Here is a 16,161-nt window from a genome sequence, read left to right as displayed (position 1 = left end):
CCGGCCGCCGCCCACCGGACTTTTCTAAAAACCTCATGGGAAAAGTTTATTGCCCCCAATAGACATCTATTGCCACCCAATAGAGGAGCAATAGACCTCTATTGCTCCCCAATAGACGTCTATTGCCCACCGGTAGACATCTACTGCCCTCCAATAGATGTCTATTATCCCCAATAAAACTTTCGGTTGCCAGAATATGAACTAATCTCCCTAAATTTAGACAAATAAAACTTTGTTCAAAGAAAAAAACGAAGAGATTATATCAATTTAAAAACGTCTATTACCCTCCAATAGACGCCCATTGCTCCCCAATAGACATTCAATTTTTTTTTCATTCCTTCTGTCCCATTACTTTAAAAAAATAAAATAATAAATAATAATAAGATAAAAAAATATAAAAAATTTGGGCACCTAGAAAATGCTCTAGGCACCCAAGTTAATAGCCGGACCACCTCCGCCCTGATCTTCTCCTCTGCCACAACCCCCAGCTTCTCCAAAACGCATCCTCGTCGTCCCTGTATCCAAAATAGCTAGTGTCAATCCTCTTGTAAATGTAACAGTGTCAATTCACTATAAGACAATGTGTGGCAATTCATTTCTTGGCCTTCCCATCCTCAAAGAGGTACATTCACACAGCAAAATAAAGTAACCGCAATATCATGGGTAAATACTACAGGCTTGTAAATCCACCGCAAAGAGCTTAAGCAAACTATAGACACTAATGTCAATTATGCACATTTCCCACAAAGAGCTTAAGCAAACTATAGGCACTACTATGCATCCATCGAACTTGCAATCACGAAATGTTTCAGAATTCGGTAGATTTACCTTGAGAGATAGAAAGAGTAAAATAAATGCATTGAGTACAAAATTTGCCAGCAGCGCAACAGTGGCATAGGAACCCAAAAGCAGATCAACAACATGGCCAACATTGGCCGCCGGAATCAAATTCTCGCAAGTAGCCCATTCGATTTTAGCTTAATAGGCGCCATCAGATCCAACCAAAACCGTCGCCAAAGCCTCAGGTGACTGGTTGCAGATCCAGGTGGCGGCAGTCCTCCGTCGCTTCCCGGCGGTCAGGCGGGTTAGAGTTCGAGCAGTCAGAGAGAGAGAGAGAGAGAGAGGAAGAGGAGCCGGTGTGCCATTGAGTAATTTTTAAATTTTTTGGGGGTAGATTCGTCTTTTGAGTCTGTAGTTGGGTTAGTTGGAATAAAAATCTCTTACTAGGGTAAGTGAAATAATTTTTACTCATTTTAGTGCTTTTGGTCAAAGCCCCTTACTTAAACACTACCCCTTGTGTCGCCCAAACGCGGTGCTTCTCTCGTTGTCTAGTTAAAAACCTTGCCGAGTAACAAAAACCCTGTGGGACAAAAATAACCTCGGTTGAAGGGGAAAAAGAGCACAACACACCTTTCACGTTTCGAGACCATACATGTAGACATCTCCCCCTGATGTCTGCATCTGCATCTCCCCCTCATGATTACGGTCATAGGAGTTCGGATAACTTCCTCAAACGATGCTACCAACATGTTTCTCGAAAGTGGAATTTAGGCAATGACTTAGTGAGCAAGTTTGCCACACTGTCCTCAGATCGAACCTAGTTCACTTTGATCTTGTTGAGAGTCTGTTGTTGCTGATTATCCTTGGTACTATCGCTTTTGATGTAGCATTGCTTCATTTGTTCAAAACAAGCAGCATTATCCTAAATGCTTGTAGGCTCATCTGTGGTAGACTTCAAACCACAATTGTTTGAACATGCGTAATTATGGATCCAATCCATATACATTCTCGAACCACTTCGTGAAGAGCAATAAACTCTGCATTGTTCGAAGATACAGCTACTAGGGTCTATTATGTAGACCTCCAAGATTGTCTTTACCTATGGTGAACACTTAACCAGTTTGGGAATGACCTTTGTGTGTGTCAGAGATATACCCAACATCACCAAAACCTTCCAAAACACATGTCGTTTTGGGATGAGGATAGTGAACGCAGGCCATTGTTGGCGGTGTTCTTGGTGTGTGATGGGTCCGAATCCATCATCTCTCTGTAGGGATAGAACAAGCACATATTAATCGTACATCTCAAGTACCGAAAGATATATTTTACACCAATCCAATGGCGTCGCATCGGCGTAGAGCCATATCTTAGCTAACAAGTTCACTATAAATGAGATGTCCGGTCTTGTGCATTGAGCTAAGTATAATAATGCGCCTATTGTACTTAAGTAGGGCACTCCTTCCTCTAGCACATCTTCGTCATCATCCTTTGGATGAAGGGACGAAGAGGATCCTTTTTAGGATCAAGACTACGGACGATCATTGGGGGGGGGGGGGTGCTTGAAGGTTTGACCTTGTCAAAATACCTAAGCATCTATCAACACGATGCTCAAGTTCCAAACTGAGACATAATCGTGTTCTCCCAAAATCTTTCATCTCAAACTCAGATTTTAAGTGTTCAGTGGTTTCCCTTAACTCTAAGGGCTTCCAATGCAGATCATGTCCAACATGAATAGAATCTGAAACTTGTTATGAAAACGCGCGGGCATTTTCCTTCCCAATCAAGTGGTCACTTTAGTGAGCATTTCAATCTTATTGTAAACGTGCTCCGTGGTCTAGAGCCACTTGACTTGGGTAAATGAAGTTCACCATGAACCTTCATGTATATTCCTATCTAGATCCCCATATAGATACGTAGTGACCACATTTGTAAGCTACATATTCAGTTATTCGGAAACTACCAAACTGACAGGGTAGTGGAGTGCAATGACATCCATTACGAGAGAATATGTCTCATTATAGTCGATTCCAAGGCATTTTGTGAGAAGCCTTGCACCATAAGGCGAGATTGCCATCACTTTTTCGCATCACGCTTTCTAATGAAGACCCATTAGTCAATAGGTTTTATGTTATGAGGTGTTGGCATCATTGGCTCAAAAACCTTCTTCTTCGTTAGAAAATCCATCTTAATCTGGATCGCATCTTTCCATTTAGGCCAAATTACTCTATGTTGGCATTCACTCATCAACGGAGCGTGGTTCGATGTCATCAGACTCAACAAACTCATGCGCAACTACATCATCAATTATGATGAAGTTTCTATCCCATGTCTCATGTACACTAGTGTAATTTTCAAAGGGATTCTCAGGAATAGGCTCTGACGTTGAGGCATCTTCCAATGATAACCATAATCTGGAAGATACTTATGAGACGGATTTTGAGTGTCGATGATCCAAGGATTGAGTTGTCCCAAAGTATCTTTCGAACCCACGGGCCTCCCACGCATCCTAGCTGGGGCCATGGCCTGTAACGCCAGAGTGAAACTCTCTTTGGCATTGGCGCCATGCCTACCTCCGTGTAGGGTGGCGCTACATCCTCTCATAGGGACGTCCTTCCTTGCAGGCATATTTGCAGCAGATGTGTGATCTTGTCACTTTAACAGGGATTGAGATAAGACATAGTGGGTACAGGCCATGACAATTACTGTCGTTCCTGCTGAACATTCTTGTTCTTATCTCCCCCTAACAACGGGAAGATTATCTCATCAAAGTGACATCCACATATTTAGCGGTAAGGCGATCGCTTAGCAAGGGCATTAAGTGACGGACGTTTGTTGGAATCTCAAATTCAACGTAGTTGCCCATTCGTCTGTACGGACCCATCATAGAGCGCTGTGGGGGACAATTGGTACATAAATGGCACACTCAAATATGCGTAAGTACGATACTTGTACCCAGTCACTAGCTGTAACGCAGAGGTAGATTGAGTGGCAGTGGGTCGTAGACGAATTAGCCTAGCTGCATGTGATATTGCATCACCCCAAGCGGATATAAGGAGATTGGTGCGCATTACCAATGTCCTGACTACCATCGTAGTCGTTTTCGCCAGATCATTTGGGTGTGTATATAAGAATATGATGTCTAACATCAGTCCTATTACAATAACCATCGAAAGTCTTCGATGTAAACTCTCTAGCATAGTCAAATCCAATTGACTTAATAGGATGATTTGGGGAGTGAGCCCGTTGTCATATGATATGTGCTAGGAGTGTAGCATAAGCAGCATTACAAGTGGACAATGGCACAACACGTGACCAGCGTGTTTGCGTGTCAACCAACATTATGAAATATTTAAACGTCCGCAAGCTGGTTGAATCAGTCCATAGATTCCCCATGGATTCTATGTAAGACATTCATTCTATGTAAGAACAAAATGAGTATTTTCATATCATTTGCATAGGACGGTCTCAGTCCTAATTTCCCAAAGGAACGGGCTTTCTAAAACGAGCGAGAGGCCTTAGAATCAACCAATGAAGATTTTGGTTGGGCCTAAGCGTTTGAAATGCTATTTGAAGCAAAGTTGGTGATTGCAACATCACCTGGGGCATCATCACCATGATGTACGCTATCCATGGCGTCATGGATAAGGATTATGCTAGCCCTAGGCTGGTAGTGGACGGCAGCGGCTCCAGAGGCAGCGGCGGCGGTCATACTTAGTCCAGGAATTAACTTTTGATTCATGCTTCGTTTCGCTCGAAAGAAAGAATGTTCATGTGAAGGCTTTAGTAGACGGATCATCATATCATGACCAGGATGACCTATCCTGTCGTGACAAAGCCAATATGTGTCTAAATCCAAGAGATATTCTCTCATGACTTTATTGGATTTAATAGCTTGAATAGTGACATAGAGTCCACTAAAGAGACACATAAACTTCTCTAAGATGCGCCTTTGTTCGCAATCGTTAGAGGTATTGCAAAGGAACTCATTTATGTTCTCTACATGAGTTTTCGCATGGAATCCGTTAGCTATTCATAGGTGCGATTTTCCCTAGAAGCATATAGAGTTTTGTGACAGTAATCAAGGTGCCATTTGGCAGGGGGAACTTGGGCTATTCTATGTCCTTGAATTAATACTGATGAGCCAGCCATCGTAGTCACAAAGTAATATGCTCAGAATCAAAATGGAGTCATAATGAAAAGAACTTGAAATTTTATTCATAAGCCAACGAAGTTACATCATTGTCTCTTTGACCAAAGAAAATTTAATCCAAAATGTTAGCTAATGCAAAACAATGGTAGTCGTCTAACTTCTTTCGGTAGTCCAAAATAAATGTGACCAAGTGAGTAGAGAGATGTCGGTGGAGTAAGGCTCGCTTAAGTACCACTAATGTCAGAACCATCCTAGACATCACACTTACTTTGAGTGAGCCTACTTTGAAGAAAGACTAAACCATTGGCATCTACTACAAAAATATATGGCAATTGCCTATTACATATCTTGGAAAATAAAAAGACTTAATCAAAATCGCCAGTCTCCGGATCTTGGCCTTTGAAGTCTTCAACCCTTAGAGTGAGATCGTCATCTTGATCTTCTTGCTCCATGTAATTTGCTTCCCTTGCTTCATGATACATCTTGTACGCTTTAGCAACATTCTGGTGTGAATTACATGCTTTAGCCCAATGTCCGGACGCTCCACACCGAAGACAAGCATCATCATGGTCAGGCTCCCTTGGTCGAGGCTCGCCTAGAGCGCGTTGGGGACGGCTATGATCCTTGGTGGCGCCACTACCATAGCCGGAGGCTTTGCCTCTCTCTTTCTCTTCACACGTTGACCTCTACGGTTCCGTGCACGCCTATCTTGGCTATTTCCTTCCTCTTTGGGGCGAGAATATGGACCAGAACATCCAAAATAATCCATTTCCTTAGGGTTTGGCTCCTGGCTCCCTCCCTTAGGGGCGCGACTATAATTAGACTCCGAAATTGGCTTTTCTCCCACGGGTCTAGAGTTATAGTTCTTCATAAGTATGTTGTCGTGCTTTTCAGCTACGTTCATGGCTCCAATAAGCTCATGAAATCTTGTGATGTGTTCAGCATTGATTTCAATATGATAGTTCTTGGCTACCGTCAATGCAGAGACGGGGAAGGTAGAGAGAGTCTTCTCGATCAACATCGTATCAGTGATTTTCTGCCCACAGAATTCCATCAAAGACTTGATACAGAGTGCTTCTGAATTGTAGTCAAGTACAGACTTGAAATCACAAAGCGGAGGCTATGCCATCTCACTTCTAAATCATGAAGCAGGGAGTCACGAACGTTGCCAAAACGCTGCTCGAGTTCTACCCATAGTCTGGAGAGCGTCATTCATGTGCCTTGTAATGAGAATTATGGCTTTAGCTTCATTGGCCTCTCTCGTAGCTCTATTCCCTTCAAAAGCGGCAGCTTGTTGAGGAGTAAGCACGTTCTGACTTGGCTCTTGGATCATACTCAGGATCCCATTAGCCTTAACATGCTAGCGCACATCACGGACCCACTTGTGTTATCCTGCGCCTATTGTCTCTAGTGGAGCGAAGCTCAACTTGTTCAGGTTACTCATCTTGAAAAACAACAAACGATTAGGGTTAGTTTCAGAGCGAAAAGGCTACCACGAAAATAATAGAATTTATGAGCGTAGTCACTTCTAAGAAATTCGATTCCAAGAGGTGTTAGAGTAGATCGAAACAATGATGTGAGTGGTCGATCATAAATTCTCTACAAACTCTAAGTTTGGAGATCTCAACAATCTTCAAGCTTGGAGTGAGCACGAACCCCCACAGTTTGGCTTAATTATGTCTCTCCTATGATGAAGAAAGGGTGGTCGAAGAAGGGAGTTTGCAAGTCCCCGAGGAAAAGAAATAAAAACTTCAAAAACTGGAACTTTTAGTAAAAATTACCTCGAAATAGGTCGCCGGAAAATTTGGCCAGAAAAGTGGTTAGAAAAGTCGTCCGAAAACTGACCGGAAAAAGTAGTTGGAAAGTTGGCCGGAGCTGACATGGCACCAGCTGCTGACGTGGCAATCGGACGATGACGTGGATCAGGCTTATGGGCTGATATCAGTGGGCTTCAGGCCTGCTTCTTTGTTTCTAGGCCGAGGGTTGCTTCTTTGCTTCTGGGCCGAGGGTTGGGCTGATAGGGACAGAGAGAGAAACTGCAAGGATGAAGGTTAGGCAGCGGTCCAGGCGCAGAAATTTCTGGTGGGAGGCTCAGATATTTTTAGGCCTGTTCCAAGAAAGATTTTTCCGTTTCTCGGAATCTGGGATCGAGGCGCTGTTGTTGGTGGCGTATGGTTGTTGGAGGCGGAGGAGAAAGCCTTGAACCTGGCAGAGGAACTTTTGTCACTTCAGGAGGCCGGTTCGGTGTTTTTCCTGCCGATTCTAGGGGTGGCGCCGCCAGTTTTGGACTCTTGGAGTTGAGAGCTTCAAGGTGGGCGACGGAGGTTTCTGGGATTTGAAGGCTACGAATTTAGGGTTCCAGGGTTAGGGCTTCATGCTGATAACGTGTTTTATGGAAACGATATTTGAGAGAGAATTGCTGTATATTCTCATTGATAATAGGGCCCTCTTTATATAGAGGATTAGAATACATACAATCTGATTGATCTCTTCGACTTCTATATTATTTTATAACATCATCTTTGTTCGCGTTTAAACATATGCAAGCATTATGGAAGATTGGAAATAAGGGAGCCTCCTTTGGTTCCTGATTCTTTGTCGATAGAGGCACAAGGTTTCATCCATCAATGCCCACAAGTTGATCCAAACAATTGCCCCAGTGCTGCTCAGCTCATAGATCATCCCTTTGTGAATAGGTCCCATGGAAATTATTAGATGGTGTGTTTGAGTGAGGTAAAAATGATGGAATTTAATTGAAATGAAGGACTTTCTAATTTGTAGAAGCCAATTCCCCTCATTGGCATTCTTGGGTTAAACATTTTAAACTTCCCTGTAAAAAAATAAAATAAAATAATAAATAAATAAATAAATATATTATTTGTTGAATTCTTCACTTCAGTTCTCACTAAAATAGGTGTCATCTCAAAAACATAGGAAGATTATGTTGAACTTTCAACAAATGGACAAAGGGAAATTGAAAATCCCATAACATAACTTGAGAATTGAAAATCCTATATGAAATAGAAGGGTATGATGAACTTTATGTAACAGCAAAAGGCCTTTAATAGAATAGTGGAAGATTTGATTATGAAAAACAAATTGCAAATATACACGTCCACAGGTATATATCTCTCTTAAATATTGTTCTAATAATGTTCAATTCACCATACAAGTGTGGAAAATTTTATGGTACATTAATATATCGATACATCAAGTAGACTAGATTTGATACAGAAATACAAGAGTGTGGTATCTTGACAACTGTTGCTAATGGTATCTGTAACGTCCCGAACCCAAATTCACCGGTTTACTAGTCATTTGGACAGTAAACGACAATTTGTTTTACTTTTACTCTTTTCGGTAACTTTAGTGGCCCTAAAAGTTAACTTTTTGTTTGGATCAGAATTTGGGGAAGTTTTCTTCAAGGAAGTTGTAGAGGACGTTAAACCAAGCGCGTGCATGTGAGGATCGTAAAAATCGGAGCTTGTATGCGAAAGTTATAAGCGAAAATGTGAAATTTACTGTTCATGGTAACTTTCTATAAATATAGGAAGTTACTGTGGTAAGTTCTATTTTTGGAAACCTACCGGTTTCTCTCTCCTCTCCCCTGACCCTTTCTTCCTCTTCGGTCCGGTTTCTTCTTCCTCCGATTTCTCCCTTCTCCGGCTGACCCACGACGGAATCCGGGCACCGGCAAGCTCGTCTCCTCCTCCTTGTCATGCCTGTGGTGGTGTTTTGCGGTGGCTCGGCCGGAAGAGCCCGGATTTGAGCCGTGAAGCTCACTGTAGCAATTCGGAAGTTTCGTCGATTTCCGGCAATTCCGACCGTCTTCAGCCACCAAATCGTCTTCGAAGGTGCGGTTTTCGCCAAGGATCATTTTCCCCCTAACCTTGAGCCACGATTTGCAGTGTAGAGGGAGAATCGATCAAAAACCTGATCCTAGGGTTCTTGAAATTTCTGGGTTTTCTTCACCAGCCGATTTTGTGCACTTAAAGGTAAAATTGGATTGTGTTGTGGTTGAGAAAAATGTTGGGTCTGTTGAGTAGGTGGTGCTGCCAAAATTTGGTGGCCATCGGAGGTGGTGGCCGCCGGCGCGTGGAGCCCACGCGCTGCCACTGTTGGTGGCGCGTGGAGGCATGTAAGGCAGTGTTTTAATTTCAGTTTTTAGCCCATTAAATTGTATAAATGTTATAGAGCTTGTATGTGAAGTTTGGTGAATTTTGGAGGAGTTTGGAATTGTTTGTGATTTTCCGAAGTTCAGAGTTTTGTGATTGAATTGTGGGAAATCTGACCGCCGGATTTCCCTCGTTTTCGTTGTGGAATATGTAAATAGAGGAATTGGTGTTATGGGTGCGATTTGAGTTGAATCCGAGAAGAAATAGAGAGATGATTTATGAGGATTTGATTTTGGGAATGGTATTTAATTGTTGAATGGTTATTCACGGAAAATAATTGTGTACAGGGCGACGTACCGAGTTATTGCTCGACGAAGGAACTCGTTTGCGTGATCGCCTGAATAGTACTGTGAGTGGACTTTTGTTTTTTAAGAAATGATGCATGCATTTATTTTTCCCGAAATAATAATTTGTTTATCATTTTATTTATCGAGCATAACATTTGCCTTGGATTATAATTTTGGCATTGTTTTTCCATATGAATTTCTGATACAAAGCTATTATGCTCGGATTTGGAATTAAGATTTATTTTTGAGAATATGATTAAATTTTTCAGAGATTAATTAAGATTTATTTTCAATTATGATTCGGAAATTGATTTTGAGTCTTCCATAAGTATTCACGATATATGATTTTTACTTGAAATAACGATTTAAGTGATTTTACGACGAATTATTTTCCGAGGTGATTTCCGGAAATTTATAATACATTTCTATTCGTCGAATTGAGATTTCTGGAATAATTTTTCGAAAATGGGATTTTCGATGGAATTATATTTATTGTTTATTCTCGCCTAATGGTTTATGATTTCGAGAATATTTTGACTTGCGGGGTCACGTCATTGGAGTATATATATTTTCATGAGAGTTTCCGAGTATGGATGGGATTCATACTCGTGTTTTTGTTACGAGGTTGGGGAAGCCTTATGGATTTTTCGAGTTTTCGTGTGGTTTTTAAACCACCATACCTGGGTCGTCATATTTATTGCTAGCTAGCCTATTAGTACTCCTCCCTGCTTACTATGTGTTCGTGGGTGAGTAGAGCAGAGCATGGGATGCTCCAGAGTGTGGCACTCCGACCCGAGCCTGGGAGGCTCCCTTATTTGTATGGTGAGAACTTCTTCCCCATATTTGATTGATATCTTCAGCTAGCGGGGCTAGCTCGATTTCTTTTTACCAGCGGGGCTGGAATGTTTTCACGAATTTTTGTAGTGCGAGAAATATGTTTTATATACGTTGCATGCATCAAGGCTTTTAAAGGAATAGATGTGGGAAAGTATTAAAGCTTTACTTTCATTTTATTTATCCCATTTATTTATTTTTTGTCCACTTACTCTAACGTATTTTTCAATACTTTCCCCTGGGCCCTTCGGTTTCAAATGCCTAGTTTGCAGGCAAATTAGTGGAGGTCGGGCGTACACGAAATATGAGGCATAATTGTCACTAATTCCACACTGTAGGATTCCTTGATCCTTTACTCTTTTTTTTTTATATCCCTGTGTATTAGTATTGCTCTGATAACCTTTGGGATTAGTATTGTTAAGTTTTGTGTTTTGTGAAAGTGGAGTTGATGGTAATTGGGAGCAGGGTGGCTCCAGGAGTATAAGATTGGTTTGCTTGAAGTGTTTTGTGTGTTTTACAGGTTGTGGGTAGTTCATTTTTGGGGGAAATTCCGCCAAATTTTTGGTAGAATTTCTTCTAAGGTGGGCCCCGCAGGGCCTCTTTGGGTTTCAGGGTGAAACCTGGGGCAGGTCCTGTCAGTATCAGTGAAGTTGAAGGAGTGAAAACTCAAGACCAGTTTGACGACGAAGACGATGAAGGTAGCTCTCAAATCTCAAATCCTACAGAAGCATGGATCAAGTGTTAATCCATTATGAAGGCATATGACATGAAAATCGGGCAAGACATAACTCTACCACTGCAAAGACTTAATGCAGACTTCCAGAATCTCATGCGTCTGTTGCCCAACCCCTTGATCGATCAACGCACCAAGTATGTGCTTCTTGGGGAGTGATAAAGGGGTATGAGACCAGCACAAAGCTTATGGGATCATGACAAGCTAAATGCCCTAGAGAAAAGAGGTGGTACCTGTATCAGTCTTTTTCATCTTATTAGAACAAACCTGCAGGGTAATGGCTCATAGAAGTTAGGCATGATCTAAAATCATTCTAACCTAGCTATCTTTGTTCTCTGTAATACTAATTCTCTTTCATTTTTTTTGTTTCGAAAGATGTCATATATCTCTACCACTATAAAGCAGGCCCTCTTTTGATGTCAAAGGCTTCACCAAAAGAGACATAAATCACCCATCCCGAAGGAAGAGACAAAATAAAAATAGGTGAACCAAGCAATACAAAGAGCACATATGGTTGGAAAAATTCAATTCGGTTAAGACCTTAACCTTGATCGAATAAGAAATAGATTATACATCTTAATTTGGTAAATCATTGATTCGATGATTAGCTTGATATTGTAAATTTCTTCATCTGCATCATCTTTCTCTTCATCTTGCACTCCAGAGGTCTCAAAAACATTGATTCTCATTATTTTCACATTGATATGGGAAATGAAACTTAACCTGGTAATTAGCTAGAAATAAATAGCTTGTAAGCACAAATGGTCCCTTTTATAGACCGAGTTGGATGATTCTAGAGATGGTTTTGAAAACAAAAACAATGGGTTATGCCGTGGTTTTTGAAAACAATGGGCACTCATGTGGTTTTAAGAATAATGGGTTGTGCCGTGGTGTTGGAAAACAATGGGCGATCACGTGGTTTTCTAGTCAAAATTAACATTTTCTTAAAGTTAAAAGAAAACATATCACGCTAGGATATTATGAATATATTTTCGCACAACTTTAGCTACAAATAATTCTTCCTTTTTATATGTTAATGTCCATTTACTGGTGGATAGAGTAAAAAAAAAAAACTTTATTATATAATATGTCAATAACTTTTGCTTTACTATCGTATATGTTTCATTACATATATTGCCTATATAAAATTGGTATTAAGTTTAGGGATTTCAGTAAAAAAAAAAAAAGGGGCCGTGACCACTTACACAATTTTAGCCCAAAAATTGCCTACTTACTCCACCAAGAGTTTTTTAACCCCATTTACCCAATCTAACAGTGTTTGACAGTATTGCCCTCATTTTAATTAACAAATTACACTCATATGTCTCTCTCCTCCCCCTCTCATCAATCTCTCTCTCTCTCTCTCTCTCTCTCTCTCTCTCTCTCTCTCTCTCTCTCTCTCTCTCTCTCTCTCTCTCTCTCTCTCTCTCTCTCTCTCTCTCTCTCTCTCTCTCTCTCTCTCTCTCTAAGCCACCACGCCCACCACTCCACTGTCGATCTCGGCCTCCACCGCCGCCGCTCTGTCCCACCGTCGGACTACCAGAAGATGACGCCATCCAACTCCACGATCCCAACCCCTCTGGGCTTCGCCGGTTTTGTTCGTCAGATGTCCGGGAAACTCCGAAGCTCCACGCCGGAATCGAGTATGGGCTTCGCTTGCAGGTCTTGGACGACGTCAAAACTGTGGTCTATTGGGGGGCAATAGACAGATGATTGCCCCCCAATAATTTCTTAAGTGTGGTTAATTAATCACTGAAATTAGAGTTTTGATAAGTCTTATGTTGTTTTGAGTTTATTAAAGTACAATAATCTGTCAATGATAGAAACTGGTGATTTTTGGGGTGGTCTATTGGGAGGCAATAGACAGATTATTGCTCCGCAATGATGTCTTAACTGTGGTTCATTTATTACAGGTCATTTCAACAAAATGTTGCTAGATTCATTAACCAACATAATTAGGTTTATTGGGGGTCGTAAAAAGTTTATTGCCCCCCAATAATTTTTTTATAGATGGTCAGAAGTAACTCAGTTTGGTTTTAAATTAGTTTACAAAAGTACAGGTATTTAAATTCAATACTTGGTGAATTTAAGTCCACAACGAATTGGCTTTTTTTTTCACACTCTCCACTTCACTTAAACCGCTTCACCCTAGGCCTCCCGGGTGGCCTCTTAACAAGAATAAATGCATCTAACAACAAAAGGATCACCCATATTCATGCAAAAAATAACAAAACAAATATATTATTGCCCCGCAATAAACAGATTATTGCCGCCCAATAATATATCAGAAATACCAAAACACATTAGAAGCAGTCTTTAACACAAAGGAAAATATTACTGAACACAATTATAGAGACTTTATAACAATTAAGACACATTATTGCCCCCCAATAATCTCGACTCCAGTTGACAATTTTGCCCACAATTCCAGTCGTTTTGCAACAATTCCGATTGACCGTTTGCCTTCACACTGATTTGACTATGATTGCAACGACTCCGGTTGCAGCCCGGGACCGGAGATACAATCAAGTTGCGATTTCCGTGATGATCAGTCGCCGGTGAGAGAGACAGAAACAAATCGAAGACGTACCCGATTCTACTAGCGGTCGTCGATTCCTTCAGAAGGTCCAACCCGGCCTCACCGAGCTTCTCAGCGATGAGGACCGTCGGCTTGGCGTCGAGCCTGGCCGCAGAGAGCACGACGACGAGTTTCGGCGCGGCGATGACGAGAGCCGGCGTCGTGGGCGACCTGCTAGAGGGATGGAGGGAGGGAGAGAGAGAGATCCGACGTCGTCTGGAGAGAGAGACTCTCTCTCTCTAAGTGGGAAAGGAGAGGGCAAAAAAGTCCCCCAAAAAATAAAAAAAGAATTAATTGGGTATTAGGGAAATAATCCCTTAAAGTGTTTTGAGAAATGAGGTTAAAAAAATGTTAGTGGAGCAAGTGGGCAATTTGGTGCCTAAAATTGGGTAAATGATCATTTCCCAAAAAAAAAAAGCATAGGAAGTGAAATTTACACTTCTTATTTTACAATCCACACTACATCTTTATTTTTTTTTGAGTAACTTAAATTTTATTTTATTGATTATTGAAACAAATATTACAAACTAGTTATTTCATAGTCCAAAGTTTCTCGGCCTGATTTGGATTTTTTTGGCTTCACAGATTTTATCATGCAGGATTGGCTTGGTTGGATTTTGCCCCATTAGGTTCAGAGTTGCTAGAATTTGGCCTCCTCAAATTGTTTGTTGAGGAGGTGGTCGACCATCGCTTTGCCATATGGGTTGTCAGGATGTTTAGTTTTAAATTTTTTTTTTTTTTTAAGCAATGGCTGAATTCATTTTGGTTCCTAATTTTTTTAAAGCCAAGAGAATCCACAAATGTTGAAAAATGAAACGACTCCTATCGAGGGGGCAAGGAGCTGGTCTCTTGGTGGGCTTCTTCTGCTTGGGCATGAGGTTAGCGGTGGTAGGATCGCGGTGAATCTTAACAAAGTTGTGCTTACTGTGGCTTCAACTAGGGTTTGGTCGATCAGTTTGGGCCTTCTAGGCTATTGGCCTCATATTTTCTTGGGCTGGATTGGTTTGGGTTAATTAGGACCCTAGAGTTTCAATTTTTCAGAAAGAAGGTGCTATGGGAGATGCAACCGAGATGGTGGAGGGTGAAAATCATTCCTCTACCTCTACCTGTAGTACCATTTAATTTCAGTTTTGGTCGTATGAACTTAGGGCTTTGTTGAGTATTTTAGTCTACTTCAGAATTTTAGGTTTGTGTTTCTGAGCTTATTTTCAAAAGGTGGGTGTACTAGGGAGGGGGTGCTGAGTAGTTTGTTCTACTTATTAAATTGGTGTACTTTGTAAACATCTCTTTCTGACGACCCTTAGGGGTGTGTCGTTTCTTGTACTACTTGCTGAACTTCATTAATAGATGACCTCTTTTAATTAAACAAAGAAATTCAATTTACTATCGTGTACTTTATATCTAAAATTACTTTAGTCCCTACTTTTTTTTTTTTTGAAAACAAGGTTTGCTGCAGCCGCCCTCAAACCTTCATTAATGAAACTTAGGCTGAATGCAATGAGGAGGACGTAAAGTCTAAACGCCGAATTACATAAGTACCAGAGGACATTCCAAATAATAATAGGAGCCTCCATTAATCTTATGTATTCAAACATGCACTAACTAGCAATGGTTGACATACTAGATATCTAGCCAATACCATTTGCTTCACACTGGTGACATATCGAAAAGATAAAGCTCATATAAAGCCATAGAACCATTAAATCTGCTTTCCCATTATGCTGACCAAAACTATAACTGGCGACACTACAACATTTCATTTTGCCACTAGGATATTGCATCAATTTGATAACAGCTCAAGGCTGGGTCCCAAAAAATCCCGCCGCTTTTGAATAATACAGACATCAAACCTTTATGGAGAAACACGTCAAAGCACGTCACCCTATGGCCGTCGAAGCACGCCGGACCGCCATGGCTGTCAGATTCCAGCTGAATTTGGAATTCATCCCGGATCTAGTACTGCGCCCTTTACCAGGCTTCCATATTACCATGCTTCGCGGGAAAAGGGGGCTACAGGCTTCAGTGGCCCAAATTGGTGGTTGCAGACGTCTACACCAAAAACCACTGCTCCACCATGGCTCCTCTTGGTCCCAATCGTGATTCTGACTCCGACCTTCATTAATGGACTAATAGAACATACATGTCTGATGATGACGTCTCAAGGACACACCGCTCGATGAGATATGGAAGCAAGAACCGCTCTCAAACTTTTCTTCTACTCTCCTAAAAACTCAAAGGAAACGCGCAAGATCGCTTAAATTAATTATAAATTTTTAATTTCATTAAAAACACCTTTACACTTTTCAGTTTAATCAAATTGGTCAATTCACTAGCTAATCCAATAATTTAACTTAACTTGCTGACATGACTTTAATAGGACCCACTTTTTTTTTTTGAAAATAAATTTCATTGAATCAATTATCTATTACAATCGTTTCGAATGACATTTCTTATAAATTCGGGAGCTATGACAAACCAAGTTTGACTATCACTATTTCTTAAGGCATGAGAAGAGACATGGCACTAACATCAATTCCCCAATCATTTTAGGTGTTGACGTGGCAATAATGAACCTAGCTTGCTGTCTTGACATTTTAGCAGTCCTCAAATTAGATCCAGCTCAA

At 41.0% G+C, this 16,161-nt stretch overlaps 1 long non-coding RNA gene across 1 annotated transcript; it reads right to left on the bottom strand.

Moving 5' to 3' along the window:
- Positions 1–396: 396 nt before the first annotated feature.
- LOC121050250 lies at positions 397–984 on the bottom strand. Its single transcript, XR_005802468.1, has 2 exons — positions 829–984; positions 397–515 (listed from the first exon to the last, which is right to left on the bottom strand). It is a non-coding gene; the product is annotated as an uncharacterized LOC121050250 (long non-coding RNA).
- Between the last annotated feature and the right edge of the window lie 15,177 nt (positions 985–16,161).

This window comes from Rosa chinensis, chromosome 6 (genome assembly GCF_002994745.2).
Source record: "Rosa chinensis cultivar Old Blush chromosome 6, RchiOBHm-V2, whole genome shotgun sequence".
Taxonomy (NCBI): Eukaryota; Viridiplantae; Streptophyta; class Magnoliopsida; order Rosales; family Rosaceae; genus Rosa; species Rosa chinensis.
This window is presented reverse-complemented; position numbering and strand designations above follow the sequence as displayed.